Raw genomic sequence first — 25,570 nt, 5'->3', positions numbered from 1 at the left:
ATGAGAGAAAGACGAAGGGAAAGCGTCTACCTGTCGTTTCGAATCAACCAAACAGTATTTTTATGTAGAGGAAGGTGTAACAATTACACCATAAAAGACAACGTTAAATTTTTACTACCGGGCCGCTGTAGCTCAGTGGCAGAGCACTGGTCTTGTAAACCAGGGGTCGTGAGTTCAATCCTCACTGGCGGCAACGACAGGTGATTTTCAACTCTCGTTTGACATACAAGCAAAGATCGATTTCATGAGAGAAAGACGAAGGGAAAGAGTCTACCTGTCGTTTCGAATCAACCAAACAATATTTTTATGTAGAAGGAGGTGTAACAATTTCAGCATAAAAGGCAACGTTAAATTTCTAGTGCCGGGCCGCTATAGCTCAGTGGCAGAGCACTGGTCTTGTAAACCAGGGGTCGTGAGTTCAATCCTCACTGGCGGCAACGACAGGTGATTTTCAACTCTCGTTTGGCACACAAGCAAAGATCGATTTCATGAGAGAAAGACGAAGGGAAAGAGTCTACCTGTCGTTTCGAATCAACCAAACAATATTTTTATGTAGAAGGAGGTGTAACAATTTCAGCATAAAAGGCAACGTTAAATTTCTAGTGCCGGGCCGCTATAGCTCTGTGGCAGAGCACTGGTCTCGTAAACCAGGGGTCGTGAGTTCAATCCTCACTGGCGGCAACGACAGGTGAATTCCAACTCTCGTTTGACATACAAGGATAGATCGGTTTCATGAGACAAAGACGGAGGGAAAGAGTCTACCTGTCGTTTCGAATCAACAAACAAAAAATTTTATGTTGAGGGAGGTGTAACAATTACAGCATAAAAGGCAACGTTAAATTTGTGTCACCGGGCCGCTATAGCTCAGTGGCAGAGCACTGGTCTTGTCAACCAGGGGTCGTGAGTTCAATCCTCACTAGCGGCAACGTCAGGTGATCTCCAACTCTCGTTTGACATACAAGCAAAGATCGATTTCATGAGAGAAAGACGGAGGGAAAGAGTCTACCTGTCGTTTCGAATCAACCAAACAGTATTTTTATGTAGAGGGAGGTGTAACAATTACACCATAAAAGACAACGTTAAATTTCTACTACCGGGCCGCTGTAGCTCAGTGGCAGAGCACTGGTCTTGTAAACCAGGGGTCGTGAGTTCAATCCTCACTGGCGGCAACGACAGGTGATTTTCAACTCTCGTTTGACATACAAGCAAAGATCGATTTCATGAGAGAAAGACGAAGGGAAAGAGTCTACCTGTCGTTTCGAATCAACCAAACAATATTTTTATGTAGAAGGAGGTGTAACAATTTCAGCATAAAAGGCAACGTTAAATTTCTAGTGCCGGGCCGCTATAGCTCAGTGGCAGAGCACTGGTCTTGTAAACCAGGGGTCGTGAGTTCAATCCTCACTGGCGGCAACGACAGGTAATTTTCAACTCTCGTTTGGCACACAAGCAATGATCGATTTCATGAGAGAAGGACGAAGGGAAAGAGTCTACCTGTCGTTTCGAATCAACCAAACAGTATTTTTATGTAGAAGGAGGTGTAACAATTTCAGCATAAAAGGCAACGTTAAATTTCCAGTGCCGGGCCGCTATAGCTCAGTGGCAGAGCACTGGTCTCGTAAACCAGGGGTCGTGAGTTCAATCCTCACTGGCGGCAACGACAGGTGAATTCCAACTCTCGTTTGACATACAAGGATAGATCGGTTTCATGGGACAAAGACGGAGGGAAAGAGTCTACCTGTCGTTTCGAATCAACAAACAAAAAATTTTATGTTGAGGGAGGTGTAACAATTACAGCATAAAAGGCAACGTTAAATTTCTAGTGCCGGGCCGCTATAGCTCAGTGGCAGAGCGCTGGTCTCGTAAACCAGGGGTCGTGAGTTCAATCCTCACTGGCGGCAACGACAGGTGAATTCCAACTCTCGTTTGACATACAAGGATAGATCGGTTTTATGAGACAAAGACGGAGGACAAGAGTCTACCTGTCGTTTCGAATCAACAAACAAAAAATTTTATGTTGAGGGAGGTGTAACAATTACAGCATAAAAGGCAACGTTAAATTTCTAATGCCGGGCCGCTATAGCTCAGTGGCAGAGCACTGGTCTTGTAAACCAGGGGTCGTGAGTTCAATCCTCACTGGCGGCAACGACAGGTGATTTCCAACTCTCGTTTGACATACAAGGATAGATTGGTTTCATGAGACAAAGACGGAGGGAAAGAGTCTACCTGTCGTTTCGAATCAACAAACAAAAAATTTTATGTTGAGGGAGGTGTAACAATTACAGCATAAAAGGCAACGTTAAATTTTTAGTGCCGGGCCGCTATAGCTCAGTGGCAGAGCACTGGTCTCGTAAACCAGGGGTCGTGAGTTCAATCCTCACTGGCGGCAACGACAGGTGAATTCCAACTCTCGTTTGACATACAAGGATAGATCGGTTTCATGAGACAAAGACGGAGGGAAAGAGTCTACCTGTCGTTTCGAATCAACAAACAAAAAATTTTATGTTGAGGGAGGTGTAACAATTACAGCATAAAAGGCAACGTTAAATTTTTAGTGCCGGGCCGCTATAGCTCAGTGGCAGAGCACTGGTCTCGTAAACCAGGGGTCGTGAGTTCAATCCTCACTGGCGGCAACAACAGGTGAATTCCAACTCTCGTTTGACATACAAGGATAGATCGGTTTCATGAGACAAAGACGGAGGGAAAGAGTCTACCTGTCGTTTCGAATCAACAAACAAAAAATTTTATGTTGAGGGAGGTGTAACAATTACAGCATAAAAGGCAACGTTAAATTTTTAGTGCCGGGCCGCTATAGCTCAGTGGCAGAGCACTGGTCTCGTAAACCAGGGGTCGTGAGTTCAATCCTCACTGGCGGCAACGACAGGTGAATTCCAACTCTCGTTTGACATACAAGGATAGATCGGTTCCATGAGACAAAGACGGAGGACAAGAGTCAACCTGTCGTTTCGAATCAACAAACAAAAAATTTTATGTTGAGGGAGGTGTAACAATTACAGCATAAAAGGCAACGTTAAATTTCTAGTGCCGGGCCGCTATAGCTCAGTGGCAGAGCACTGGTCTCGTAAACCAGGGGTCGTGAGTTCAATCCTCACTGGCGGCAACGACAGGTGAATTCCAACTCTCGTTTGACATACAAGGATAGATCGGTTTCATGAGACAAAGACGGAGGGAAAGAGTCTACCTGTCGTTTCGAATCAACAAACAAAAAATTTTATGTTGAGGGAGGTGTAACAATTACAGCATAAAAGGCAACGTTAAATTTCTAGTGCCGGGCCGCTATAGCTCAGTGGCAGAGCACTGGTCTCGTAAACCAGGGGTCGTGAGTTCAATCCCCACTGGCGGCAACGACAGGTGAATTCCAACTCTCGTTTGACATACAAGGATAGATCGGTTTCATGAGACAAAGACGGAGGGAAAGAGTCAACCTGTCGTTTCGAATCAACAAACAAAAAATTTTATGTTGAGGGAGGTGTAACAATTACAGCATAAAAGGACACGTTAAATTTCTAGTGCCGGGCCGCTATAGCTCAGTGGCAGAGCACTGGTCTCGTAAACCAGGGGTCGTGAGTTCAATCCTCACTGGCGGCAACGACAGGTGATTTCCAACTCTCGTTTGACATACAAGGAAAGATCGATTTCATGAGACAAAGACGGAGGGAAAGAATCTACCTGTCGTTTCGAATCAACCAAACAATATTTTTATGTAGAGGGAGGTGTAACAATTACAGCATAAAAGGCAACGTGAAATTTGTAGTACCGGGCCGCTATAGCTCAGTGGCAGAGCACTGGTCTTGTAAACCAGGGGTCGTGAGCTCAATCCTCACTGGCGGCAACGACAGGTGACTTCTAACTCTCGTTTGACATACAAGGAAAGATGGATTTCATGAGACAAAGACGGAGGGAAAGAGTCTACCTGTCCATTCGAATGGATCAAACAATATTTTTATGTACAGGGAGGTGTAACAATTTCAGCATAAAAGGCAACGTTAAATGTCTAGTACCGTGCCGCTGTAGCTCAGTGGCAGAGCACTGGTCTCGTAAACCAGGGGTCGTGAGTTCAATCCTCACTGGCGGCAACGACAGGTGATTTCCAACTCTCGTTTGACATACAAGGAAAGATCGATTTCATGAGAGAAAGACGGAGGGAAAGAGTCTACCTGCCGTTTCGAATCAACCAAGCAATATTTTTATGTAGAAGGAGGTGTAACAATTTCAGCATAAAAGGCAACGTTAAATTTCTAGTGCCGGGCCGCTATAGCTCAGTGGCAGAGCACTGGTCTTGTAAACCAGGGGTCGTGAGTTCAATCCTCACTGGCGGCAACGACAGGTGATTTCCAACTCTCGTTTGACATACAAGCAAAGATCGATTTCATGGGAGAAAGACGGAGGGAAAGAGTCCACCTGTCGTTTCGAATCAACCAAACAGTATTCTTATGTAGAGGGAGGTGTAACAATTACACCATAAAAGACAACGTTAAATTTCTACTACCAGGTCGCTATAGCTCAGTGGCAGAGCACTGGTCTTGTAAACCAGGGGTCGTGAGTTTAATCCTCACTGGCGGCAACGACAGGTGATTTTCAACTCTCGTTTGACATACAAGGATAGATCGGTTTCATGAGACAAAGACGGAGGGAAAGAGTCTGCCTGTCGTTTCGAATCAACAAACAAAAAAAATTTATGTTGAGGGAGGTGTAACAATTACAGCATAAAAGGCAACGTTAAATTTGTGTCACCGGGCCGCTATAGCTCAGTGGCAGAGCACTGGTGTTGTAAACCAGGGGTCGTGAGTTCAATCCTCACTGGCGGCAACGACAGGTGATTTCCAACTCTCGTTTGACATACAAGCAAAGATCGATTTCATGGGAGAAAGACGGAGGGAAAGAGTCTACCTGTCGTTTCGAATCAACCAAACAGTATTTTTATGTAGAGGGAGGTGTGACAATTACACCATAAAAGACAACGTTAAATTTCTACTACCGGGTCGCTATAGCTCAGTGGCAGAGCACTGGTGTTGTAAACCAGCGGTCGTGAGTTCAATCCTCACTGGCGGCAACGACAGGTGATCTCCAACTCTCGTTTGACATACAAGGAAAGATCGATTTCATGAGACAAAGACGGACGGAAAGTGTCTAGCTGTTCTTTCGAATCAACCAAGCAATATTTTTATGTAGAGGGACGTGTAACAATTACACCATAAAAGGCAACGTTAAATTTCTACTAACGGGCCGCTATAGCTCAGTGGTAGAGCACTGGTCTTGTAAACCAGCGGTCATGAGTTATCCTCACTGGCGGCAACGACAGGTGATTTCCAACTCTCGTTTGACATACAAGGAAAGATCGATTTCATTAGGCAAAGATGGAGTGAAAGAATCTACCTGTAGTTTCGAATCAACCAAACAATATTTTTATGTAGAGGGAGGTGTAACAATTACACCATAAAAGGCAACGTTAAATTTCTAGTCCCGGGCCGCTATAGCTCAGTGGCGATTCCACTTCCGGCAGCGGAAGCGTAAGGACGTGGGAAAAATGAACTCCGACGGAGCAGCGAACACGGCTAAGCCTAGCCGGGAAAACACCAATGTTTCATCGTCTTCTACCTCGACTGATAATTACCGGCTTCTGCTACCTACTCTGCCTACAGGAAACATTTCCAGGAATACGGTTTTCCTCCACGCCGACCCGTCAGCGAGGCCATATAGGGCTGACGATTTTGCGGATGGTGTGTTTGCAGTGATAAACAGGGACGATGCTGCACAGTTCGGGGCATACTTGTTCAACCACGTTTGGGCTCTGACGTTGCATTCTGGGCTACCGAAGGAGAAGCTGGCAGCAAGGAAGGAAATCACTGCGAAAGGCAAGAAGTGCTTAATTATTTATCCAAATCAGAAGGATACGCAAGTGTCAATCCACTGGCTCCCGATGCACGTGCCAGATAGTGCAGTCATAAGTGCCCTTAATGCGTTTGGTAAGGTGGAGGACATACAGCGTGAAAAATGGCGGTCAACTGCATTTGCTGGTGTAGAAACCACGACGCGAAAGGTCAAGATTGTCCTGCGGGAAGGAGTCTCAGTTGACAGCATCCCGCATATTATGAAGATCTTTGGGGGACAAGTGCTCCTCGACATTCCAGGCAGACCGCCAGTCTGTCTCAGATGTAAGAGAGTGGGCCATTTGAGAAAGCATTGCAAAGTGCCGTGGTGAAAAGTCATGCCGAAGATTTGCCCATGAGACGGAGGACTGCGTGGACACCTATGCTTCTAAAGCAACAGTAGTCGATGAAGATGGTGCGACAGTGGAATTGATGGACGTTGAGGAGTCAACAAAAGCAGGAAACAAGGAGCAAGAAAGCCCCTTTGTCGCAAAAGAGGCAAATACGGATCCTCAACGTGTGAGCCAGCCACCCACCGATATCCAAGTCAGGACTAATGCGCATAACCCCGGTCAAAGCCAGACTGCGGCCCCCGTCGATGGAGAAGAATCGGTTTCCAAGGCTGACCGTTCGACAGAGCGTGACAATATATCGAGTCTAATACAGGGGACGCCCCAATGCGATGCAGGAAAACCGAGCAGCAACCAAGAGCGGGAGCTACCAGGCTACAAGGACGAACTAGAATCAAGTCGCAACAAGGACGAAGCTGCAAGCTGTAATGAGGTTGAATCATTGCAGGGGTCAGGCAACGCTCTGAACGAGGGAATATTAGAAGGAGGGAAGAGTGACCGTAAGTGGAAAGAAGTCGGAACAGGCCTAAAACGAACAAGGTACACACCCACGCCGATTATTACCCCAGAGGAGAGACGACGGCTACTGAAAGAACAGAAGAAGTAAGTCGGACAAGCCCACAAATATGAGCAGAAGCGATTGTCTGAAAATAGCTACTATTAACGCCAACAGTCTGATAAGCAAAGAAAGGAAAGCCTGGTTAATGGACGCCGTACTGAAAACCAACACAGATGTTCTCTGCGTGCAAGAAACCAAGATTTCGTCAAAAGAACAAGAAACTGAGTTAGTGAAAGCCTTCCAACGCGGGTTCGTCGTGCTGCATGCCGCGGGAACGAAAGGGAGTTCGGGAACTGCAATCTTCGTCAAAAGGTGCAACAAAATTGCGGTTATCGACTATGAACTAGAACAGAATGGCCGGGTTGTCTGCGCAGACTGTCTCTGGAGGGGTGAAATCATTCGAATTATTAGCGTTTACGCTCCCAACGAATGTGCGGAACGAAAGTTGTTCTTTGAAACCAGTGTGAGGCATTTTGTGGACACAGCATGCAAAGTGATTCTGGCAGGGGACTTTAATTCTGTGTTGAGGAAAGAACCCAAGCAGCACAATGTACTGAAAGTCGAGTGCAATAGGGGTGGACGGGTAGGTGGAAGACCTTGAACGAACTGGTGAAACTAAAGAACATTGATAAGACACATACCGTCCACCCCTATTGCACTCGACTTTCGGTACATTGTGCTGCTTGGGAAGACTGCACTTACAAAACAGAAAAGCGAGATAGCAGTGTGACTGTGATAAGAAGGTTGCTGCACGAACACGACCTGCAGGACAGCGGGATCGTAAAAGGCAATGGACAGATAAGATTTACCCACTGGCAAGGAGACTCCCACGCTAGATTAGACAGAGTGTATGTGTCGGGCGAAATCAGTTTCCAGTTGAGCGAATACAATGTCATACCAATGGCTTTCACAGATCATGCCTGTGTAAGCGTTAAACTGAAAGCCGATAAAAGTGGACCCAACCATTCGCGGAACACAACATGGAAGATGAACGAGGAAGGTCTTGAAGACATCAGGTTTGTAGAGGAAATTCAAAGAATGATCGCCAACTTAAAGAAAAAGGGAGTGGATGCACCTTCCTGGGAGAGATTCAAGGAACAGGTTCGGGTCAAGGAACAGGTTCGGGTCAAGGCCATCGAATACACATTTATGAGAGCGGCAGAAAGGAAGATGAAAATGAGTGTGCTCACAGAAAGCTTATGCACTGCTTTAAAGGAAGAAGAAATGAATCCCGGAAGTTTCATGGAAGATGTAAAAGAAATAAAGAGGCAAATCCTAGAGGAGATGAAACAAAGGTTCATAGGAGCACAAATAAGAAGTCGGCTGCAAACCATTGAAAGGGATGAAACGCCGAGCAAGGTCTTTCTTGTCCGAGAAAGGGAGAAAGTAAAAAGAAATGAAATCACTAGACTCATGGTGGACGGCACAGTTCAGGAAGGCGCAGACATGGTGCAAGCTACTTTTCTGGAGCACTACAAGAACATATTCAGTAAGAAGGTGGCGGCGTATGCAGCGGAAGAGGATCTTTTCAGGCACGTGCTCAAAATGACAGAAGAGGGAAAAGAAAAAGGAGAAGGGAAGATAACAGAGAAAGAAATTCAAGCTGTAGTGAAAAAGCTCCCAAGAAACAAAGCACCGGGGTCGGATGGTATTGGCTCTGCGTTTTATAAGAAGTTCGCTGTGGAAATAGGTCCCATCTTAGAAGCCGTCTTCGAGGACATGAGAATAAGAGGTCTAATGACGCCATCGATGAGGAAGAGCCTTACGGTTTTAGTGCCAAAAAGAAAGTGCCTGCATGAGAGAACACAGACAGTGTCCGATTTTCGTCCAATAAGCTTGTTGTGCACAGACTATAAAATACTCGCAAAGGTGTTGTCACGACGGTTGGAAAGTATCCTGGACAAAATCATAGGGGAGCATCAGTCGTATGGCATAAGGAAAAGGTCTATAGCAACAAATCTGCACATGATGCGAGTGGTAATAGAAACTGCAGCGGCAACCAGCTCCAAGTTCGCGGTTTTTCAGGCAGATCTCAGTCAGGCATTCGATCGAGTGTCTCATGCTTTTTTATTTGATCTACTACGTTACGTCGAAGTAAGACAAGACCTCCGCCGATGGATCCAAATCTGCTATCGAGATATCTCGGCACAGCTTGTGGTTAATGGAAATACAGGAGAGAGATTTCCCATCACTAACTCTGTATGGCAGGGATGCCCAATGTCCCCCACACTCTTCTCGCTATACCTGGAGCCTCTATGCCGTGCAGTCGTGAAGAGCCAATCAGTCAGCAGCCTAAATGTAGGGCAGCGAGAAGTCAAGTTACTGGCTTTTGCAGACGACGTGGCGCTCATTTGCGCAAGTGCAGGTGGAAGCTGCCTTAGGGAAAATTAAGACCTTCTGCGAGGCGTCGGGGGCCAAGATCAACCTCAGCAAGTCAAAAGGAACCTGGCTCGGTGATTGGGAAGTGAAGAGCAACAGCTTTCTCGGCATTGAATGTACGGAAGCAATAGGGAAATATCTCGACGTCAACATTGATGAGGAGGCAGGGGACATTGGTAGATAGAAACCTAAGCTGAATGCTATGCACGACAAGTTGCAGCCCTATAGAGGACGCCAGCTCTCTCTGCTCAACAGGAGCTATATATGCAATTCAGTACTATATCCATCGCTATATTACTGGGCGCAAGTGATACCACTGAACTCTGATGTTGCGCAGCTTTTTCAGAGAACATGTGCTACCTTCGTGTGGGAGTCGAAGTTCGAAAGAATGCGAAGGACGAACACGTACTGGCCTCTGCAGGCAGGAGGACTGAACGTCGTCAACCTGGAGATAAAGATCAAAGTACATCGTTTCATCTTCTTTAGAGATGAGGCACGGCCTGAGTTACGCGCGGCAATGCAAAGCCTAGGAGCCAAACACCTGATACAGTGGATTGTGACCACTGCGACACCAGCGGCGGAGACAAAAACGCTACGTTTCTACAAAGAAATCGAGCAGAGCATAACCTTTTTCCTTACGAAGTTCTCGTGGGAATATCTGGCAAAGGTGAAGAAAAAAACGCTGTACTGGGACACAGTGACCAGTCTGTTCCCTCCGCCGCTGTACAGACAGGACTTTGCTGCTTCAGCTGCGCGTGAGAAGCCTACCGGTACCCGTGGGAACAAGGGACTTCTTCGTACGGTTCCATATTGAAGTACTCGCTGTTAAGGTCTGGCTCCAAGGAAAGGGATTCTTTATGCCACAGGAACCAAGATGTCATATTTGTGGAGAAACGGAGACCCTTCGACATGTATTCTGGGATTGCAGAAACGCTGTACTGTTTTGGGGTGACCTTCGAGCCTCGCTGGAACTAACTGACGATTTTTCATTTGAGACTCTCAAGCTGTTAGACTTCAGAGGACAAGTTCACGAAGAAATGAGGAGCGTCATCGTCGCAGTGGGACTGCATGCCCTGTGGAGAGCACGTACGGCAAGAGTTGAGTGTGATGTTAATGCCAAGTCGCCAGTAGTTTACATGAAGAACAAGCTCCGGTAGACACTGTCCCTGATAGGCACCGGAAGGCTCAGGGACGAAGAAAAGTGGAAAGACCTAGCCCCTGTGATCATGGCGCTGCAACCCGAATCCTTTGGACAACGCTTTAGGTGTCGTAAAAACCGTGGGATAAGCAGAAGCAGCAAGTGGTAGGAAAGAAAGTGGGCGTCAGAACGCCACTATGGGGTTTTAAATATCCAATACACAAGTTGTGTATGAGACCATTTTATGAACAATAAAATGGCGAAAAAAAAAGCTATAGCTCAGTGGCAGAGCACTGGTCTTGTAAACCAGGGGTCGTGAGTTCAATCCTCACTGGCGGCAACGACAGGTGAATTCCAACTCTCGTTTGACATACAAGGATAGATCGGTTTCATGGGACAAAGACGGAGGGAAAGAGTCTACCTGTCGTTTCGAATCAACAAACAAAAAATTTTATGTTGAGGGAGGTGTAACAATTACAGCATAAAAGGCAACGTTAAATTTCTAGTGCCGGGCCGCTATAGCTCAGTGGCAGAGCGCTGGTCTCGTAAACCAGGGGTCGTGAGTTCAATCCTCACTGGCGGCAACGACAGGTGAATTCCAACTCTCGTTTGACATACAAGGATAGATCGGTTTTATGAGACAAAGACGGAGGACAAGAGTCTACCTGTCGTTTCGAATCAACAAACAAAAAATTTTATGTTGAGGGAGGTGTAACAATTACAGCATAAAAGGCAACGTTAAATTTCTAATGCCGGGCCGCTATAGCTCAGTGGCAGAGCACTGGTCTTGTAAACCAGGGGTCGTGAGTTCAATCCTCACTGGCGGCAACGACAGGTGATTTCCAACTCTCGTTTGACATACAAGGATAGATTGGTTTCATGAGACAAAGACGGAGGGAAAGAGTCTACCTGTCGTTTCGAATCAACAAACAAAAAATTTTATGTTGAGGGAGGTGTAACAATTACAGCATAAAAGGCAACGTTAAATTTTTAGTGCCGGGCCGCTATAGCTCAGTGGCAGAGCACTGGTCTCGTAAACCAGGGGTCGTGAGTTCAATCCTCACTGGCGGCAACGACAGGTGAATTCCAACTCTCGTTTGACATACAAGGATAGATCGGTTTCATGAGACAAAGACGGAGGGAAAGAGTCAACCTGTCGTTTCGAATCAACAAACAAAAAATTTTATGTTGAGGGAGGTGTAACAATTACAGCATAAAAGGACACGTTAAATTTCTAGTGCCGGGCCGCTATAGCTCAGTGGCAGAGCACTGGTCTCGTAAACCAGGGGTCGTGAGTTCAATCCTCACTGGCGGCAACGACAGGTGATTTCCAACTCTCGTTTGACATACAAGGAAAGATCGATTTCATGAGACAAAGACGGAGGGAAAGAATCTACCTGTCGTTTCGAATCAACCAAACAATATTTTTATGTAGAGGGAGGTGTAACAATTACAGCATAAAAGGCAACGTGAAATTTGTAGTACCGGGCCGCTATAGCTCAGTGGCAGAGCACTGGTCTTGTAAACCAGGGGTCGTGAGTTCAATCCTCACTGGCGGCAACGACAGGTGACTTCTAACTCTCGTTTGACATACAAGGAAAGATGGATTTCATGAGACAAAGACGGAGGGAAAGAGTCTACCTGTCCATTCGAATGGATCAAACAATATTTTTATGTACAGGGAGGTGTAACAATTTCAGCATAAAAGGCAACGTTAAATGTCTAGTACCGTGCCGCTGTAGCTCAGTGGCAGAGCACTGGTCTCGTAAACCAGGGGTCGTGAGTTCAATCCTCACTGGCGGCAACGACAGGTGATTTCCAACTCTCGTTTGACATACAAGGAAAGATCGATTTCATGAGAGAAAGACGGAGGGAAAGAGTCTACCTGCCGTTTCGAATCAACCAAGCAATATTTTTATGTAGAAGGAGGTGTAACAATTTCAGCATAAAAGGCAACGTTAAATTTCTAGTGCCGGGCCGCTATAGCTCAGTGGCAGAGCACTGGTCTCGTAAACCAGGGGTCGTGAGTTCAATCCTCACTGGCGGCAACGACAGGTGATTTCCAACTCTCGTTTGACATACAAGCAAAGATCGATTTCATGGGAGAAAGACGGAGGGAAAGAGTCCACCTGTCGTTTCGAATCAACCAAACAGTATTCTTATGTAGAGGGAGGTGTAACAATTACACCATAAAAGACAACGTTAAATTTCTACTACCAGGTCGCTATAGCTCAGTGGCAGAGCACTGGTCTTGTAAACCAGGGGTCGTGAGTTTAATCCTCACTGGCGGCAACGACAGGTGATTTTCAACTCTCGTTTGACATACAAGGATAGATCGGTTTCATGAGACAAAGACGGAGGGAAAGAGTCTGCCTGTCGTTTCGAATCAACAAACAAAAAAAATTTATGTTGAGGGAGGTGTAACAATTACAGCATAAAAGGCAACGTTAAATTTGTGTCACCGGGCCGCTATAGCTCAGTGGCAGAGCACTGGTGTTGTAAACCAGGGGTCGTGAGTTCAATCCTCACTGGCGGCAACGACAGGTGATTTCCAACTCTCGTTTGACATACAAGCAAAGATCGATTTCATGGGAGAAAGACGGAGGGAAAGAGTCTACCTGTCGTTTCGAATCAACCAAACAGTATTTTTATGTAGAGGGAGGTGTGACAATTACACCATAAAAGACAACGTTAAATTTCTACTACCGGGTCGCTATAGCTCAGTGGCAGAGCACTGGTGTTGTAAACCAGCGGTCGTGAGTTCAATCCTCACTGGCGGCAACGACAGGTGATCTCCAACTCTCGTTTGACATACAAGGAAAGATCGATTTCATGAGACAAAGACGGACGGAAAGTGTCTAGCTGTTCTTTCGAATCAACCAAGCAATATTTTTATGTAGAGGGACGTGTAACAATTACACCATAAAAGGCAACGTTAAATTTCTACTAACGGGCCGCTATAGCTCAGTGGTAGAGCACTGGTCTTGTAAACCAGCGGTCATGAGTTATCCTCACTGGCGGCAACGACAGGTGATTTCCAACTCTCGTTTGACATACAAGGAAAGATCGATTTCATTAGGCAAAGATGGAGTGAAAGAATCTACCTGTAGTTTCGAATCAACCAAACAATATTTTTATGTAGAGGGAGGTGTAACAATTACACCATAAAAGGCAACGTTAAATTTCTAGTCCCGGGCCGCTATAGCTCAGTGGCGATTCCACTTCCGGCAGCGGAAGCGTAAGGACGTGGGAAAAATGAACTCCGACGGAGCAGCGAACACGGCTAAGCCTAGCCGGGAAAACACCAATGTTTCATCGTCTTCTACCTCGACTGATAATTACCGGCTTCTGCTACCTACTCTGCCTACAGGAAACATTTCCAGGAATACGGTTTTCCTCCACGCCGACCCGTCAGCGAGGCCATATAGGGCTGACGATTTTGCGGATGGTGTGTTTGCAGTGATAAACAGGGACGATGCTGCACAGTTCGGGGCATACTTGTTCAACCACGTTTGGGCTCTGACGTTGCATTCTGGGCTACCGAAGGAGAAGCTGGCAGCAAGGAAGGAAATCACTGCGAAAGGCAAGAAGTGCTTAATTATTTATCCAAATCAGAAGGATACGCAAGTGTCAATCCACTGGCTCCCGATGCACGTGCCAGATAGTGCAGTCATAAGTGCCCTTAATGCGTTTGGTAAGGTGGAGGACATACAGCGTGAAAAATGGCGGTCAACTGCATTTGCTGGTGTAGAAACCACGACGCGAAAGGTCAAGATTGTCCTGCGGGAAGGAGTCTCAGTTGACAGCATCCCGCATATTATGAAGATCTTTGGGGGACAAGTGCTCCTCGACATTCCAGGCAGACCGCCAGTCTGTCTCAGATGTAAGAGAGTGGGCCATTTGAGAAAGCATTGCAAAGTGCCGTGGTGAAAAGTCATGCCGAAGATTTGCCCATGAGACGGAGGACTGCGTGGACACCTATGCTTCTAAAGCAACAGTAGTCGATGAAGATGGTGCGACAGTGGAATTGATGGACGTTGAGGAGTCAACAAAAGCAGGAAACAAGGAGCAAGAAAGCCCCTTTGTCGCAAAAGAGGCAAATACGGATCCTCAACGTGTGAGCCAGCCACCCACCGATATCCAAGTCAGGACTAATGCGCATAACCCCGGTCAAAGCCAGACTGCGGCCCCCGTCGATGGAGAAGAATCGGTTTCCAAGGCTGACCGTTCGACAGAGCGTGACAATATATCGAGTCTAATACAGGGGACGCCCCAATGCGATGCAGGAAAACCGAGCAGCAACCAAGAGCGGGAGCTACCAGGCTACAAGGACGAACTAGAATCAAGTCGCAACAAGGACGAAGCTGCAAGCTGTAATGAGGTTGAATCATTGCAGGGGTCAGGCAACGCTCTGAACGAGGGAATATTAGAAGGAGGGAAGAGTGACCGTAAGTGGAAAGAAGTCGGAACAGGCCTAAAACGAACAAGGTACACACCCACGCCGATTATTACCCCAGAGGAGAGACGACGGCTACTGAAAGAACAGAAGAAGTAAGTCGGACAAGCCCACAAATATGAGCAGAAGCGATTGTCTGAAAATAGCTACTATTAACGCCAACAGTCTGATAAGCAAAGAAAGGAAAGCCTGGTTAATGGACGCCGTACTGAAAACCAACACAGATGTTCTCTGCGTGCAAGAAACCAAGATTTCGTCAAAAGAACAAGAAACTGAGTTAGTGAAAGCCTTCCAACGCGGGTTCGTCGTGCTGCATGCCGCGGGAACGAAAGGGAGTTCGGGAACTGCAATCTTCGTCAAAAGGTGCAACAAAATTGCGGTTATCGACTATGAACTAGAACAGAATGGCCGGGTTGTCTGCGCAGACTGTCTCTGGAGGGGTGAAATCATTCGAATTATTAGCGTTTACGCTCCCAACGAATGTGCGGAACGAAAGTTGTTCTTTGAAACCAGTGTGAGGCATTTTGTGGACACAGCATGCAAAGTGATTCTGGCAGGGGACTTTAATTCTGTGTTGAGGAAAGAACCCAAGCAGCACAATGTACTGAAAGTCGAGTGCAATAGGGGTGGACGGGTAGGTGGAAGACCTTGAACGAACTGGTGAAACTAAAGAACATTGATAAGACACATACCGTCCACCCCTATTGCACTCGACTTTCGGTACATTGTGCTGCTTGGGAAGACTGCACTTACAAAACAGAAAAGCGAGATAGCAGTGTGACTGTGATAAGAAGGTTGCTGCACGAACACGACCTGCAGGACAGCGGGATCGTAAAAGGCAATGGACAGATAAGATTTACCCACTGGCAAGGAGACTCCCACGCTAGATTAGACAGAGTGTATGTGTCGGGCGAAATCAGTTTCCAGTTGAGCGAATACAATGTCATACCAATGGCTTTCACAGATCATGCCTGTGTAAGCGTTAAACTGAAAGCCGATAAAAGTGGACCCAACCATTCGCGGAACACAACATGGAAGATGAACGAGGAAGGTCTTGAAGACATCAGGTTTGTAGAGGAAATTCAAAGAATGATCGCCAACTTAAAGAAAAAGGGAGTGGATGCACCTTCCTGGGAGAGATTCAAGGAACAGGTTCGGGTCAAGGAACAGGTTCGGGTCAAGGCCATCGAATACACATTTATGAGAGCGGCAGAAAGGAAGATGAAAATGAGTGTGCTCACAGAAAGCTTATGCACTGCTTTAAAGGAAGAAGAAATGAATCCCGGAAGTTTCATGGAAGATGTAAAAGAAATAAAGAGGCAAATCCTAGAGGAGATGAAACAAAGGTTCATAGGAGCACAAATAAGAAGTCGGCTGCAAACCATTGAAAGGGATGAAACGCCGAGCAAGGTCTTTCTTGTCCGAGAAAGGGAGAAAGTAAAAAGAAATGAAATCACTAGACTCATGGTGGACGGCACAGTTCAGGAAGGCGCAGACATGGTGCAAGCTACTTTTCTGGAGCACTACAAGAACATATTCAGTAAGAAGGTGGCGGCGTATGCAGCGGAAGAGGATCTTTTCAGGCACGTGCTCAAAATGACAGAAGAGGGAAAAGAAAAAGGAGAAGGGAAGATAACAGAGAAAGAAATTCAAGCTGTAGTGAAAAAGCTCCCAAGAAACAAAGCACCGGGGTCGGATGGTATTGGCTCTGCGTTTTATAAGAAGTTCGCTGTGGAAATAGGTCCCATCTTAGAAGCCGTCTTCGAGGACATGAGAATAAGAGGTCTAATGACGCCATCGATGAGGAAGAGCCTTACGGTTTTAGTGCCAAAAAGAAAGTGCCTGCATGAGAGAACACAGACAGTGTCCGATTTTCGTCCAATAAGCTTGTTGTGCACAGACTATAAAATACTCGCAAAGGTGTTGTCACGACGGTTGGAAAGTATCCTGGACAAAATCATAGGGGAGCATCAGTCGTATGGCATAAGGAAAAGGTCTATAGCAACAAATCTGCACATGATGCGAGTGGTAATAGAAACTGCAGCGGCAACCAGCTCCAAGTTCGCGGTTTTTCAGGCAGATCTCAGTCAGGCATTCGATCGAGTGTCTCATGCTTTTTTATTTGATCTACTACGTTACGTCGAAGTAAGACAAGACCTCCGCCGATGGATCCAAATCTGCTATCGAGATATCTCGGCACAGCTTGTGGTTAATGGAAATACAGGAGAGAGATTTCCCATCACTAACTCTGTATGGCAGGGATGCCCAATGTCCCCCACACTCTTCTCGCTATACCTGGAGCCTCTATGCCGTGCAGTCGTGAAGAGCCAATCAGTCAGCAGCCTAAATGTAGGGCAGCGAGAAGTCAAGTTACTGGCTTTTGCAGACGACGTGGCGCTCATTTGCGCAAGTGCAGGTGGAAGCTGCCTTAGGGAAAATTAAGACCTTCTGCGAGGCGTCGGGGGCCAAGATCAACCTCAGCAAGTCAAAAGGAACCTGGCTCGGTGATTGGGAAGTGAAGAGCAACAGCTTTCTCGGCATTGAATGTACGGAAGCAATAGGGAAATATCTCGACGTCAACATTGATGAGGAGGCAGGGGACATTGGTAGATAGAAACCTAAGCTGAATGCTATGCACGACAAGTTGCAGCCCTATAGAGGACGCCAGCTCTCTCTGCTCAACAGGAGCTATATATGCAATTCAGTACTATATCCATCGCTATATTACTGGGCGCAAGTGATACCACTGAACTCTGATGTTGCGCAGCTTTTTCAGAGAACATGTGCTACCTTCGTGTGGGAGTCGAAGTTCGAAAGAATGCGAAGGACGAACACGTACTGGCCTCTGCAGGCAGGAGGACTGAACGTCGTCAACCTGGAGATAAAGATCAAAGTACATCGTTTCATCTTCTTTAGAGATGAGGCACGGCCTGAGTTACGCGCGGCAATGCAAAGCCTAGGAGCCAAACACCTGATACAGTGGATTGTGACCACTGCGACACCAGCGGCGGAGACAAAAACGCTACGTTTCTACAAAGAAATCGAGCAGAGCATAACCTTTTTCCTTACGAAGTTCTCGTGGGAATATCTGGCAAAGGTGAAGAAAAAAACGCTGTACTGGGACACAGTGACCAGTCTGTTCCCTCCGCCGCTGTACAGACAGGACTTTGCTGCTTCAGCTGCGCGTGAGAAGCCTACCGGTACCCGTGGGAACAAGGGACTTCTTCGTACGGTTCCATATTGAAGTACTCGCTGTTAAGGTCTGGCTCCAAGGAAAGGGATTCTTTATGCCACAGGAACCAAGATGTCATATTTGTGGAGAAACGGAGACCCTTCGACATGTATTCTGGGATTGCAGAAACGCTGTACTGTTTTGGGGTGACCTTCGAGCCTCGCTGGAACTAACTGACGATTTTTCATTTGAGACTCTCAAGCTGTTAGACTTCAGAGGACAAGTTCACGAAGAAATGAGGAGCGTCATCGTCGCAGTGGGACTGCATGCCCTGTGGAGAGCACGTACGGCAAGAGTTGAGTGTGATGTTAATGCCAAGTCGCCAGTAGTTTACATGAAGAACAAGCTCCGGTAGACACTGTCCCTGATAGGCACCGGAAGGCTCAGGGACGAAGAAAAGTGGAAAGACCTAGCCCCTGTGATCATGGCGCTGCAACCCGAATCCTTTGGACAACGCTTTAGGTGTCGTAAAAACCGTGGGATAAGCAGAAGCAGCAAGTGGTAGGAAAGAAAGTGGGCGTCAGAACGCCACTATGGGGTTTTAAATATCCAATACACAAGTTGTGTATGAGACCATTTTATGAACAATAAAATGGCGAAAAAAAAAAGCTATAGCTCAGTGGCAGAGCACTGGTCTTGTAAACCAGCGGTCGTGAATTCAATTCTCAATGGCGGCAACGACAGGTGATTTCTAACTCTCGTTTGACATACAAGGAAAGATCGGTTTCATGAGACAAAGACGGAGGGAAAGAGTCTACCTGTCGTTTCGAATCAACAAAAAAAAAAAAAATTATGTAGAGGGAGGTGTAACAATTACAGCATAAAAGGCAGCGTTAAATTTGTAGTTCCGGACCGCTATAGCTCAGTGGCAGAGCACTGGTCTCGTAAACGAGGGGTCGTGAGTTCAATCCTCACTGGCGGCAACGACAGGTGATTTCCAACTCTCGTTTGACATACAAGCAAAGATCGATTTCATGAGACAAAGACGGACGGAAAGAGTCTACCTGTCGTTTCGAATCAACCAAACAGTATTTTTATGTAGAGGGAGGTGTAACACTTACACCACAAGAGACAACGTTAAATTTCTACTACCGGGCCGCTATAGCTCAGTGGCAGAGCACTGGTCTTGTAAACCAGCGGTCGTGAGTTCAATCCTCACTGGCGGCAACAACAGGTGATTTTCAACTCTCGTTTGACATACAAGGAAAGATCGATTTCATGAGACAAAGACGGAGGGAAAGAGTCTACCTGTCGTTTCGTATCAACCAAACGATATTTTTATGTAGAGGGAGGTGTAACAATTACAGCATAAAAGGCAACGTTAAATTTGTGTTACCGGGCCGCTATAGCTCAGTGGCAGAGCACTGGTGTTGTAAACCAGGGGTCGTGAGTTCAATCCTCACTGGCGGCAACGACAGGTGATCTCCAACTCTCGTTTGACATACAAGGAAAGATCGATTTCATGAGACAAAGACGGACCGAAAGTGTCTAGCTGTTGTTTCGAATCAACCAAGCAATATTTTTATGTAGAGGGACGTGTAACAATTACACCATAAAAGGCAACGTTAAACTTCTACTACCGGGCCGCTATAGCTCAGTGGTAGAGCACTGGTCTTGTAAACCAGGGGTCGTGAGTTCAATCCTCATTGGCGGCAACGACAGGTGATTTCTAACTCTCGTTTGACATACAAGGAAAGATCGATTTCATTAGGCAAAGACGGAGTGAAAGAATCTACCTGTCGTTTCGAATCAACCAAACAATATTTTTATGTAGAGGGAGGTGTAACAATTACAGCATAAAAGGCAACGTGAAATTTGTAGTACCGGGCCGCTATAGCTCAGTGGCAGAGCACTGGTCTTGTAAACCAGGGGTCGTGAGTTCAATCCTCACTGGCGGCAACGACAGGTGACTTCTAACTCTCGTTTGACATACAAGGAAAGATGGATTTCATGAGACAAAGACGGAGGGAAAGAGTCTACCTGTCCATTCGAATCGATCAAACAATATTTTTATGTACAGGGAGGTGTAACAATTTCAGCATAAAAGGCAACGTTAAATGTCTAGTACCGTGCCGCTGTAGCTCAGTGGCAGAGCACTGGTCTCGTAAACCAGGGGTCGTGAGTTCAATCCTCACTGGCGGCAACGACAGGTGATTTCCAACTGTCGTTTGACATACAAGGAAAGATCGATTTCATGAGAGAAAGACGGAGGGAAAGAGTCTACCTGCCGTTTCGAATCAACCAAACAATATTTTTATGTAGAGGGAGGTGTAACAATTACAGCGTAAAAGGCAACGTTAAATTGCTAGTCCCGGGCCGCTATAGCTCAGTGGCAGAGCACTGGTCTTGTAAAGCAGGGGTCGTGAGTTCAATCCTCACTGGCGGCAACGACAGGTGATTTCCAACTCTCGTTTGACATACAGGAAAGATCGGTTTCATGAGACAAAGACGGAGGGAAAGTGTCTACCTGCCGTTTCGAATCAACCAAAGAATATTTTTATGTAGAGGGAGGTGTAACAATTACAGCGTAAAAGGCAACGTTAAATTGCTAGTCCCGTGCCGCTATAGCTCAGTGGCAGAGCACTGGTCAGTTCACTTCCGGTATTCTTGGAAGACGGTTGTGGGCGGAATGAGCTCCGTGCGAGCAACGAACGATACGGCTAACCCTAGCCGGGAGAATGTCACTGAATCTTTGAGTGGGTCTACAAACAGTTACCGGCTTCTTTTGCCTACGTTGCCGACAGGTAGTACTGTTTTCAATACTATTTTCCTGCATGCGGACCCATCCGGCAGGCCTTACAAGGCTGACGATTTTGCGGACGGAGTGCTATCAGTCATCGAAAAAGAAGATGTGGCTCAGCTAGGAACCTATTTGTACAACCACGTATGGGCCTTGACGCTGCACACGAGGCTAGCGAAAGAGAAACTCGTGAAAAAGAAAGAATTTCTGGTGAAGGGGAAAAAATGCGTCATTTTGGATCCCAATAAGAAGGAGGTGGAATTATCGGTGCACTGGTTGCCGATGCATGTTCCTGACCTTGCCCTGATAAACGTGCTGAGTACGTTCGGAAAGGTCAAAGACGTCCAAAGAGAGAAGTTGAAGGCAACGGCTTTCGCAGGCGTTGAGACGACGACTCGGAAAGTAACCATAGAACTCCATGGGGGAGTAACAGTGGACGGCATTCCGCACATCATAAACGTCCTGGGCGGGCAAGTGCTCGTTGACATACCCGGAAGGCCACCATTGTGCCTGCGGTGTAAAAAAGTGGGGCACATCAGGAAACAGTGCAGGTCCCCATGGTGCCGGTCGTGCAGAAGCTTCGGTCATGAAACCGAAGATTGCATCAGCACATACGCGTCTAGGACCAAAGCAAGAATGGAACAAACAGTGGTTGACGAACTCATGGACGTGGCCGAGATGTCAAAGGCGATGAGCGAAGTGCCTGGAAGCGTTGATACAGCCCCGGCCCAGCTGAGCTCTGGTGCTGAGGGGGAAGCATTGAAACAAGGAGCGACTGGGGAGGAGAGGTCCGGAGGGAGCAACGAAGCTCAGGCCAAACAACCTCAAGCCAACGAAGCGACGGACCTACAGGCAGAAGGGCACCACCACTCCGTTTCAGAAGCTGCCTATACTGTGGATCCAGCCACGGCGACCACCAGCAGCGCTTCTGAAATGAACGTTGACAACGAAGACAACGACAAAACCAGGATGAGCACCACCGAAGATATACTGGGGATGCCACCTACTGCTGCCACCAATGGAATTGGAAACATTTCTGACGGAGGCAAATGGAAAGAAGTTGGCCCAGGTCACAAAAAGTCCCGTTATACCCCAGCGCCTTTCATAACACCTGAAGAACGAAGACGGCGCCTCAAGAAAGATCACAAATCGTAAGTGCTGTACTGATACATTACAATGAGAAGAATTCACTTAAAAGTCGCTACATTGAACGCAAACAGTTTACTTCGACGAGAAAGGAAAGATTGGCTCCTGACTATACTTCTTGATGAACACATTGACGTAATCTGCATACAGGAAACGAAGATTTCATCTGTTGAAGATGAAATTGAACTGGTTAATGCTTTCAGCAAATGGTTTTTCGTGTATCACGCATCCGGGGTGAACAGAAGCGCAGGAACTGCCGTCATGATAAGAAAGAGCAGCAAGATGAAAGTTATTGACTGTGATTTGGAACAAAACGGCCGCATTGCCAGTGTTGATATGATATGGCAAGGCGAAATCGTGAGGGTGATAAGCATGTACGCCCCGAACGAGTCTTCAGAACGTAAATTGTTTTTTGAAAGCAGCTTAGCGCACTTCGTGAGTACAGATAGCAAGGTGATAGTGGCCGGCAATTTTAACTGTGTGGAACACCAACGTGATTGCACATATAAGAAACAAAGCAAAGACAGCAGTGTAACAGCACTAAAACATATACTGGTGGGAAATGACTTAGAAGATGTTTCAACAGGCAACGACGATTTGCCAGTCACGTTTACGCACTGGCAGGGCACGTCACATGCCAGATTAGATCGGATTTATGTTTCGGGGGAGTTGAGCCCTAGCAGAGCAGAATACCAAGTTAAGCCTGTGGCTTTCACTGATCACGCACTTGTCATTGCGCAGTTTAAGGTGTCGAAGGTGCCACAGAAGCAAAGAGGGGTGGTCCCATGGAAGATGAACGAGAGCTTTTTGAACGACGAAGCCTTCGTGTCACTGATAAAAAAGATGCTTGCGGAGCTTAATAAGGAAGGAATAGACGCCCCAGCGTGGGAACGTTTCAAAGAGGAAGTACGAGCCAGTGCAATCGAGTACGGGCTGAAAATGGCAGCGGGAAAAAAGAAAGAGATGAAGGTGCTAATGGGAAGCTTGAATACCATAATTATGGCAGAGGAGAAAACGCCCGGCTGTTTCACACAAGACATAAAAGGAATAAAGAAAAAGATACTGGAAAATATGCGAGAGAGGTACCGTGGCGCACAAGTGCGCAGCAGGGTAGAAGCCATTGAGAGAGACGAGACCATGGTGAAAGTTTTCCTGGTGCGGGAAAGAGAAAGAAAGGAACAGAAATTCATATCAAGGATACGAAGTGACGCCACCGACATGGAGGGGACGGAGACTGTAGAGGAAGAGCTTTACAAGCACTACAAAACACATTTCAGCGCGGAAGAAAACACACGTGTGAAATGCGCGGATATTTGCGAAGGAGTGCCAAAGGTGAACCCCGAAGACAGGCAACAAGGCCGTGTAAGAATCACTCAGCAAGAAATTCGGGCGGCAATCAAGAAGCTATCCAGGAACAAGGCACCTGGACCCGACGGCCTCGGTTCAGCTTTCTACAAAACCTTTGTGGACGATTTGTCTCCCGTTCTAGAAGTGGTTTTTGAGGATATTAGAAATCGTGGACTGATGACTCTGACAATGAGGAAATGCAACACAGTTCTCATTCCGAAGAAGATGAAGCAGAAGGGAGTCCCAACCGTGTCTGATTTCCGCCCAATAAGCCTCCTCTGCAGTGATTATAAAATACTTGCAAAGATACTAGCACGACGACTGGACAGCGTGCTCTGGAAAATCATTGGCACCCATCAGACCTATGGAATCAAAGGGAGGAAAATCTCAAGTAATATTCACCTGATAAGGACAGTATGCGAGGTGGCAAAAACAGTTGGCCCTCCACTAGCAGTATTTCAAGCGGATCTGAACCAGGCCTTCGACAGGGTATCCCACGGCTTCCTTTTCGACCTTCTGCGATGGATCGAAGTCGGGGAGGACATGGTAGAATGGGTGCAAATATGTCACAAGGAAATCTCGGCGCAGCTCGTGGTTAACGGCTGTCTGAGTCCACGCTTCTCAGTTTCGAGGTCTGTGCGGCAAGGACGTCCCCTGTCGCCAATTTTGTTCGCACTCTACCTGGAGCCGCTGTGCCGTGCGATAATTGACAACGTCCTAATAAGTGGGCTGAGGGCGCCTCATCAAGAGGTTAAACTTGTAGCGTATGCGGACGACGTCACGGTAATCTGTTCAAGTAAGGAACAAGTGAAGGTCGCCCTTGCGATTGTGGAAGCTTTCTGTGATGCGTCTGGAGCCCGCCTCAACATTAACAAATCGAAAGGAGCGTGGATAGGAGACTGGGAAGAGAAGCCTACGCAATATCTCGAGACACAGTGGACCTCAGAAGTTGGAAGGTACCTGGGAGTAAGCCTAGACTGGGAAACTGCCGACACTGCAAAATGGGAGCCAAAAATCAACGCACTTCAGGCGAAGCTAAAACCGTACCAAGGCAGAAAACTGTCACTGATAAGCCGGAGCTACGTATGCAACACGGTGCTCTTCCCAGTAATCTTGTACCCCTCCCAGGCTACGCCCATTGACGCAGCGACAGTACATCGCTTTGAAAGGACATGTGCCGTATTCCTGTGGCAGTCCAAATTCGAAAGAATGCGGCGAACCAACATCTTCTGGCCACTACAAGCGGGAGGGCTCGGTGTCGTCAACCTTGAGATCAAAATAAAAGTGTTACGCTTTATATATTTCCGAGACGAAGCGAGACCCCAGCTTCGAACTGCTATTCAGACCCTAGGAACCCACCATCTTCTGCAGTAGATCGTCAGCACGAAAGACGGCGTGCCCAACACCAGGGTGCTTGGCTTCTACAGGGAGATTCAGAAAAGCATCACCTTTTTCTGCGAGAAGTTTTCCTGGGACTACCTGTCCAAGGTGAAGAAGAAGAAGTTATACTGGGATACGGTATCCAGCTCCTTCCCTCCTCCCCTTTATCGCCGCAGCTACAATGAAACACCCGGAGAGCATGGGCAGGATGTGTTAAGACGCGTGCGAAGACTCCCCATTCCGACCAGCACAAAGGACTTCTTTGTACGCTTTCATGTCGAAGTGGTTCCGGTGCAGCAATGGCTCTTAGGCAAAGGCTTCGACGTGCCACGAGCTGGTATGTGCCATGTGTGCGGCCAAGAAGAGACTCTCCGGCATGCACTGTTCGATTGCAGGTCAGCCGTGCTGTTTTGGAGCGACCTTCGTGCAACGCTGGAGTTGTCGATCGACTTCTCATACGAGGAACTCAAGTTCCTCTTTTTCCCACGGGCCAGGTTCCCTGAACTCGTCAGTGTGGTTGCCGCAGAGGGATTGCATGCTCTATGGAAAAGCCGAACTGCGCGCGTAGAGTGCGACGTGCGAGCACTATCGCCGGTGGCATACCTGAAATCGAAATTGATGTGGACGTTGTCCCTGGTTGGACAGAAGAGGTTGAGGGAAGAGCCCGAATGGAAGAGGTTAGCCACAGTAATTGAGAACATGGACCCAAAAACGTTTGGCTGCGTCATACGGAGGCGGTACAGAGCAACACGAGAGTCGCATGACAAGGCAGTCATGTTGAAGTGTTTTAGATTTATAGACTTTTCGATATAAGATTTTAATAAAAAAAAAAGTCGGTAAAAAAAAAAGAAGGTTGCAGAGCACTGGTCTTGTAAACCAGGGGTCGTGAGTTCAATCCTCACTGGCGGCAACGACAGGTGATTTCCAACTCTCGTTTGACATACAGGAAAGA

The 25,570-nt window shown here is 47.0% G+C and overlaps 40 non-coding genes across 40 annotated transcripts; all 40 read left to right on the top strand.

Moving 5' to 3' along the window:
• The first annotated feature begins 121 nt into the window (after positions 1-121).
• On the top strand, positions 122-193 carry Trnat-ugu (transfer RNA threonine (anticodon UGU)). Its single transcript has one exon. It is a non-coding gene; the product is annotated as a tRNA-Thr (tRNA).
• Positions 194-365: 172 nt separating this feature from the next.
• Trnat-ugu (transfer RNA threonine (anticodon UGU)) lies at positions 366-437 on the top strand. The gene has a single exon. It is a non-coding gene; the product is annotated as a tRNA-Thr (tRNA).
• Positions 438-609: 172 nt separating this feature from the next.
• On the top strand, positions 610-681 carry Trnat-cgu (transfer RNA threonine (anticodon CGU)). The gene has a single exon. It is a non-coding gene; the product is annotated as a tRNA-Thr (tRNA).
• A 172-nt stretch (positions 682-853) lies between these two features.
• On the top strand, positions 854-925 carry Trnat-ugu (transfer RNA threonine (anticodon UGU)). Its single transcript has one exon. It is a non-coding gene; the product is annotated as a tRNA-Thr (tRNA).
• A 172-nt stretch (positions 926-1,097) lies between these two features.
• Positions 1,098-1,169, top strand: Trnat-ugu (transfer RNA threonine (anticodon UGU)). The gene has a single exon. It is a non-coding gene; the product is annotated as a tRNA-Thr (tRNA).
• Positions 1,170-1,341: 172 nt separating this feature from the next.
• Trnat-ugu (transfer RNA threonine (anticodon UGU)) lies at positions 1,342-1,413 on the top strand. Its single transcript has one exon. It is a non-coding gene; the product is annotated as a tRNA-Thr (tRNA).
• A 172-nt stretch (positions 1,414-1,585) lies between these two features.
• Positions 1,586-1,657, top strand: Trnat-cgu (transfer RNA threonine (anticodon CGU)). The gene has a single exon. It is a non-coding gene; the product is annotated as a tRNA-Thr (tRNA).
• A 172-nt stretch (positions 1,658-1,829) lies between these two features.
• Positions 1,830-1,901, top strand: Trnat-cgu (transfer RNA threonine (anticodon CGU)). Its single transcript has one exon. It is a non-coding gene; the product is annotated as a tRNA-Thr (tRNA).
• A 172-nt stretch (positions 1,902-2,073) lies between these two features.
• On the top strand, positions 2,074-2,145 carry Trnat-ugu (transfer RNA threonine (anticodon UGU)). Its single transcript has one exon. It is a non-coding gene; the product is annotated as a tRNA-Thr (tRNA).
• A 172-nt stretch (positions 2,146-2,317) lies between these two features.
• On the top strand, positions 2,318-2,389 carry Trnat-cgu (transfer RNA threonine (anticodon CGU)). The gene has a single exon. It is a non-coding gene; the product is annotated as a tRNA-Thr (tRNA).
• A 172-nt stretch (positions 2,390-2,561) lies between these two features.
• Positions 2,562-2,633, top strand: Trnat-cgu (transfer RNA threonine (anticodon CGU)). The gene has a single exon. It is a non-coding gene; the product is annotated as a tRNA-Thr (tRNA).
• Positions 2,634-2,805: 172 nt separating this feature from the next.
• Positions 2,806-2,877, top strand: Trnat-cgu (transfer RNA threonine (anticodon CGU)). Its single transcript has one exon. It is a non-coding gene; the product is annotated as a tRNA-Thr (tRNA).
• A 172-nt stretch (positions 2,878-3,049) lies between these two features.
• Trnat-cgu (transfer RNA threonine (anticodon CGU)) lies at positions 3,050-3,121 on the top strand. The gene has a single exon. It is a non-coding gene; the product is annotated as a tRNA-Thr (tRNA).
• Positions 3,122-3,293: 172 nt separating this feature from the next.
• On the top strand, positions 3,294-3,365 carry Trnat-cgu (transfer RNA threonine (anticodon CGU)). The gene has a single exon. It is a non-coding gene; the product is annotated as a tRNA-Thr (tRNA).
• A 172-nt stretch (positions 3,366-3,537) lies between these two features.
• Trnat-cgu (transfer RNA threonine (anticodon CGU)) lies at positions 3,538-3,609 on the top strand. The gene has a single exon. It is a non-coding gene; the product is annotated as a tRNA-Thr (tRNA).
• Positions 3,610-3,781: 172 nt separating this feature from the next.
• Trnat-ugu (transfer RNA threonine (anticodon UGU)) lies at positions 3,782-3,853 on the top strand. Its single transcript has one exon. It is a non-coding gene; the product is annotated as a tRNA-Thr (tRNA).
• Positions 3,854-4,025: 172 nt separating this feature from the next.
• Positions 4,026-4,097, top strand: Trnat-cgu (transfer RNA threonine (anticodon CGU)). Its single transcript has one exon. It is a non-coding gene; the product is annotated as a tRNA-Thr (tRNA).
• Positions 4,098-4,269: 172 nt separating this feature from the next.
• Trnat-ugu (transfer RNA threonine (anticodon UGU)) lies at positions 4,270-4,341 on the top strand. The gene has a single exon. It is a non-coding gene; the product is annotated as a tRNA-Thr (tRNA).
• Positions 4,342-4,513: 172 nt separating this feature from the next.
• Trnat-ugu (transfer RNA threonine (anticodon UGU)) lies at positions 4,514-4,585 on the top strand. The gene has a single exon. It is a non-coding gene; the product is annotated as a tRNA-Thr (tRNA).
• A 173-nt stretch (positions 4,586-4,758) lies between these two features.
• Trnat-ugu (transfer RNA threonine (anticodon UGU)) lies at positions 4,759-4,830 on the top strand. The gene has a single exon. It is a non-coding gene; the product is annotated as a tRNA-Thr (tRNA).
• Positions 4,831-5,002: 172 nt separating this feature from the next.
• Trnat-ugu (transfer RNA threonine (anticodon UGU)) lies at positions 5,003-5,074 on the top strand. Its single transcript has one exon. It is a non-coding gene; the product is annotated as a tRNA-Thr (tRNA).
• Positions 5,075-5,246: 172 nt separating this feature from the next.
• Trnat-ugu (transfer RNA threonine (anticodon UGU)) lies at positions 5,247-5,316 on the top strand. Its single transcript has one exon. It is a non-coding gene; the product is annotated as a tRNA-Thr (tRNA).
• A 5,513-nt stretch (positions 5,317-10,829) lies between these two features.
• Positions 10,830-10,901, top strand: Trnat-cgu (transfer RNA threonine (anticodon CGU)). The gene has a single exon. It is a non-coding gene; the product is annotated as a tRNA-Thr (tRNA).
• A 172-nt stretch (positions 10,902-11,073) lies between these two features.
• Trnat-ugu (transfer RNA threonine (anticodon UGU)) lies at positions 11,074-11,145 on the top strand. The gene has a single exon. It is a non-coding gene; the product is annotated as a tRNA-Thr (tRNA).
• A 172-nt stretch (positions 11,146-11,317) lies between these two features.
• On the top strand, positions 11,318-11,389 carry Trnat-cgu (transfer RNA threonine (anticodon CGU)). The gene has a single exon. It is a non-coding gene; the product is annotated as a tRNA-Thr (tRNA).
• A 172-nt stretch (positions 11,390-11,561) lies between these two features.
• Trnat-cgu (transfer RNA threonine (anticodon CGU)) lies at positions 11,562-11,633 on the top strand. The gene has a single exon. It is a non-coding gene; the product is annotated as a tRNA-Thr (tRNA).
• A 172-nt stretch (positions 11,634-11,805) lies between these two features.
• Positions 11,806-11,877, top strand: Trnat-ugu (transfer RNA threonine (anticodon UGU)). The gene has a single exon. It is a non-coding gene; the product is annotated as a tRNA-Thr (tRNA).
• Positions 11,878-12,049: 172 nt separating this feature from the next.
• Trnat-cgu (transfer RNA threonine (anticodon CGU)) lies at positions 12,050-12,121 on the top strand. The gene has a single exon. It is a non-coding gene; the product is annotated as a tRNA-Thr (tRNA).
• A 172-nt stretch (positions 12,122-12,293) lies between these two features.
• On the top strand, positions 12,294-12,365 carry Trnat-cgu (transfer RNA threonine (anticodon CGU)). Its single transcript has one exon. It is a non-coding gene; the product is annotated as a tRNA-Thr (tRNA).
• A 172-nt stretch (positions 12,366-12,537) lies between these two features.
• Positions 12,538-12,609, top strand: Trnat-ugu (transfer RNA threonine (anticodon UGU)). The gene has a single exon. It is a non-coding gene; the product is annotated as a tRNA-Thr (tRNA).
• Positions 12,610-12,782: 173 nt separating this feature from the next.
• Trnat-ugu (transfer RNA threonine (anticodon UGU)) lies at positions 12,783-12,854 on the top strand. The gene has a single exon. It is a non-coding gene; the product is annotated as a tRNA-Thr (tRNA).
• Positions 12,855-13,026: 172 nt separating this feature from the next.
• Positions 13,027-13,098, top strand: Trnat-ugu (transfer RNA threonine (anticodon UGU)). The gene has a single exon. It is a non-coding gene; the product is annotated as a tRNA-Thr (tRNA).
• Positions 13,099-13,270: 172 nt separating this feature from the next.
• Trnat-ugu (transfer RNA threonine (anticodon UGU)) lies at positions 13,271-13,340 on the top strand. Its single transcript has one exon. It is a non-coding gene; the product is annotated as a tRNA-Thr (tRNA).
• Positions 13,341-18,856: 5,516 nt separating this feature from the next.
• Trnat-cgu (transfer RNA threonine (anticodon CGU)) lies at positions 18,857-18,928 on the top strand. Its single transcript has one exon. It is a non-coding gene; the product is annotated as a tRNA-Thr (tRNA).
• Positions 18,929-19,100: 172 nt separating this feature from the next.
• Trnat-ugu (transfer RNA threonine (anticodon UGU)) lies at positions 19,101-19,172 on the top strand. Its single transcript has one exon. It is a non-coding gene; the product is annotated as a tRNA-Thr (tRNA).
• Positions 19,173-19,344: 172 nt separating this feature from the next.
• Trnat-ugu (transfer RNA threonine (anticodon UGU)) lies at positions 19,345-19,416 on the top strand. The gene has a single exon. It is a non-coding gene; the product is annotated as a tRNA-Thr (tRNA).
• Positions 19,417-19,588: 172 nt separating this feature from the next.
• Positions 19,589-19,660, top strand: Trnat-ugu (transfer RNA threonine (anticodon UGU)). Its single transcript has one exon. It is a non-coding gene; the product is annotated as a tRNA-Thr (tRNA).
• A 172-nt stretch (positions 19,661-19,832) lies between these two features.
• Positions 19,833-19,904, top strand: Trnat-ugu (transfer RNA threonine (anticodon UGU)). Its single transcript has one exon. It is a non-coding gene; the product is annotated as a tRNA-Thr (tRNA).
• Positions 19,905-20,076: 172 nt separating this feature from the next.
• On the top strand, positions 20,077-20,148 carry Trnat-cgu (transfer RNA threonine (anticodon CGU)). The gene has a single exon. It is a non-coding gene; the product is annotated as a tRNA-Thr (tRNA).
• A 172-nt stretch (positions 20,149-20,320) lies between these two features.
• Positions 20,321-20,392, top strand: Trnat-ugu (transfer RNA threonine (anticodon UGU)). Its single transcript has one exon. It is a non-coding gene; the product is annotated as a tRNA-Thr (tRNA).
• Positions 20,393-25,570: the final 5,178 nt, after the last annotated feature.

This window comes from Ornithodoros turicata, chromosome 1 (assembly GCF_037126465.1).
Source record: "Ornithodoros turicata isolate Travis chromosome 1, ASM3712646v1, whole genome shotgun sequence".
NCBI classification, from domain to species: Eukaryota; Metazoa; Arthropoda; class Arachnida; order Ixodida; family Argasidae; genus Ornithodoros; species Ornithodoros turicata.
Note: the sequence above shows the minus strand (reverse complement) of the source record. Positions and strands in the feature narration are given on the sequence as shown.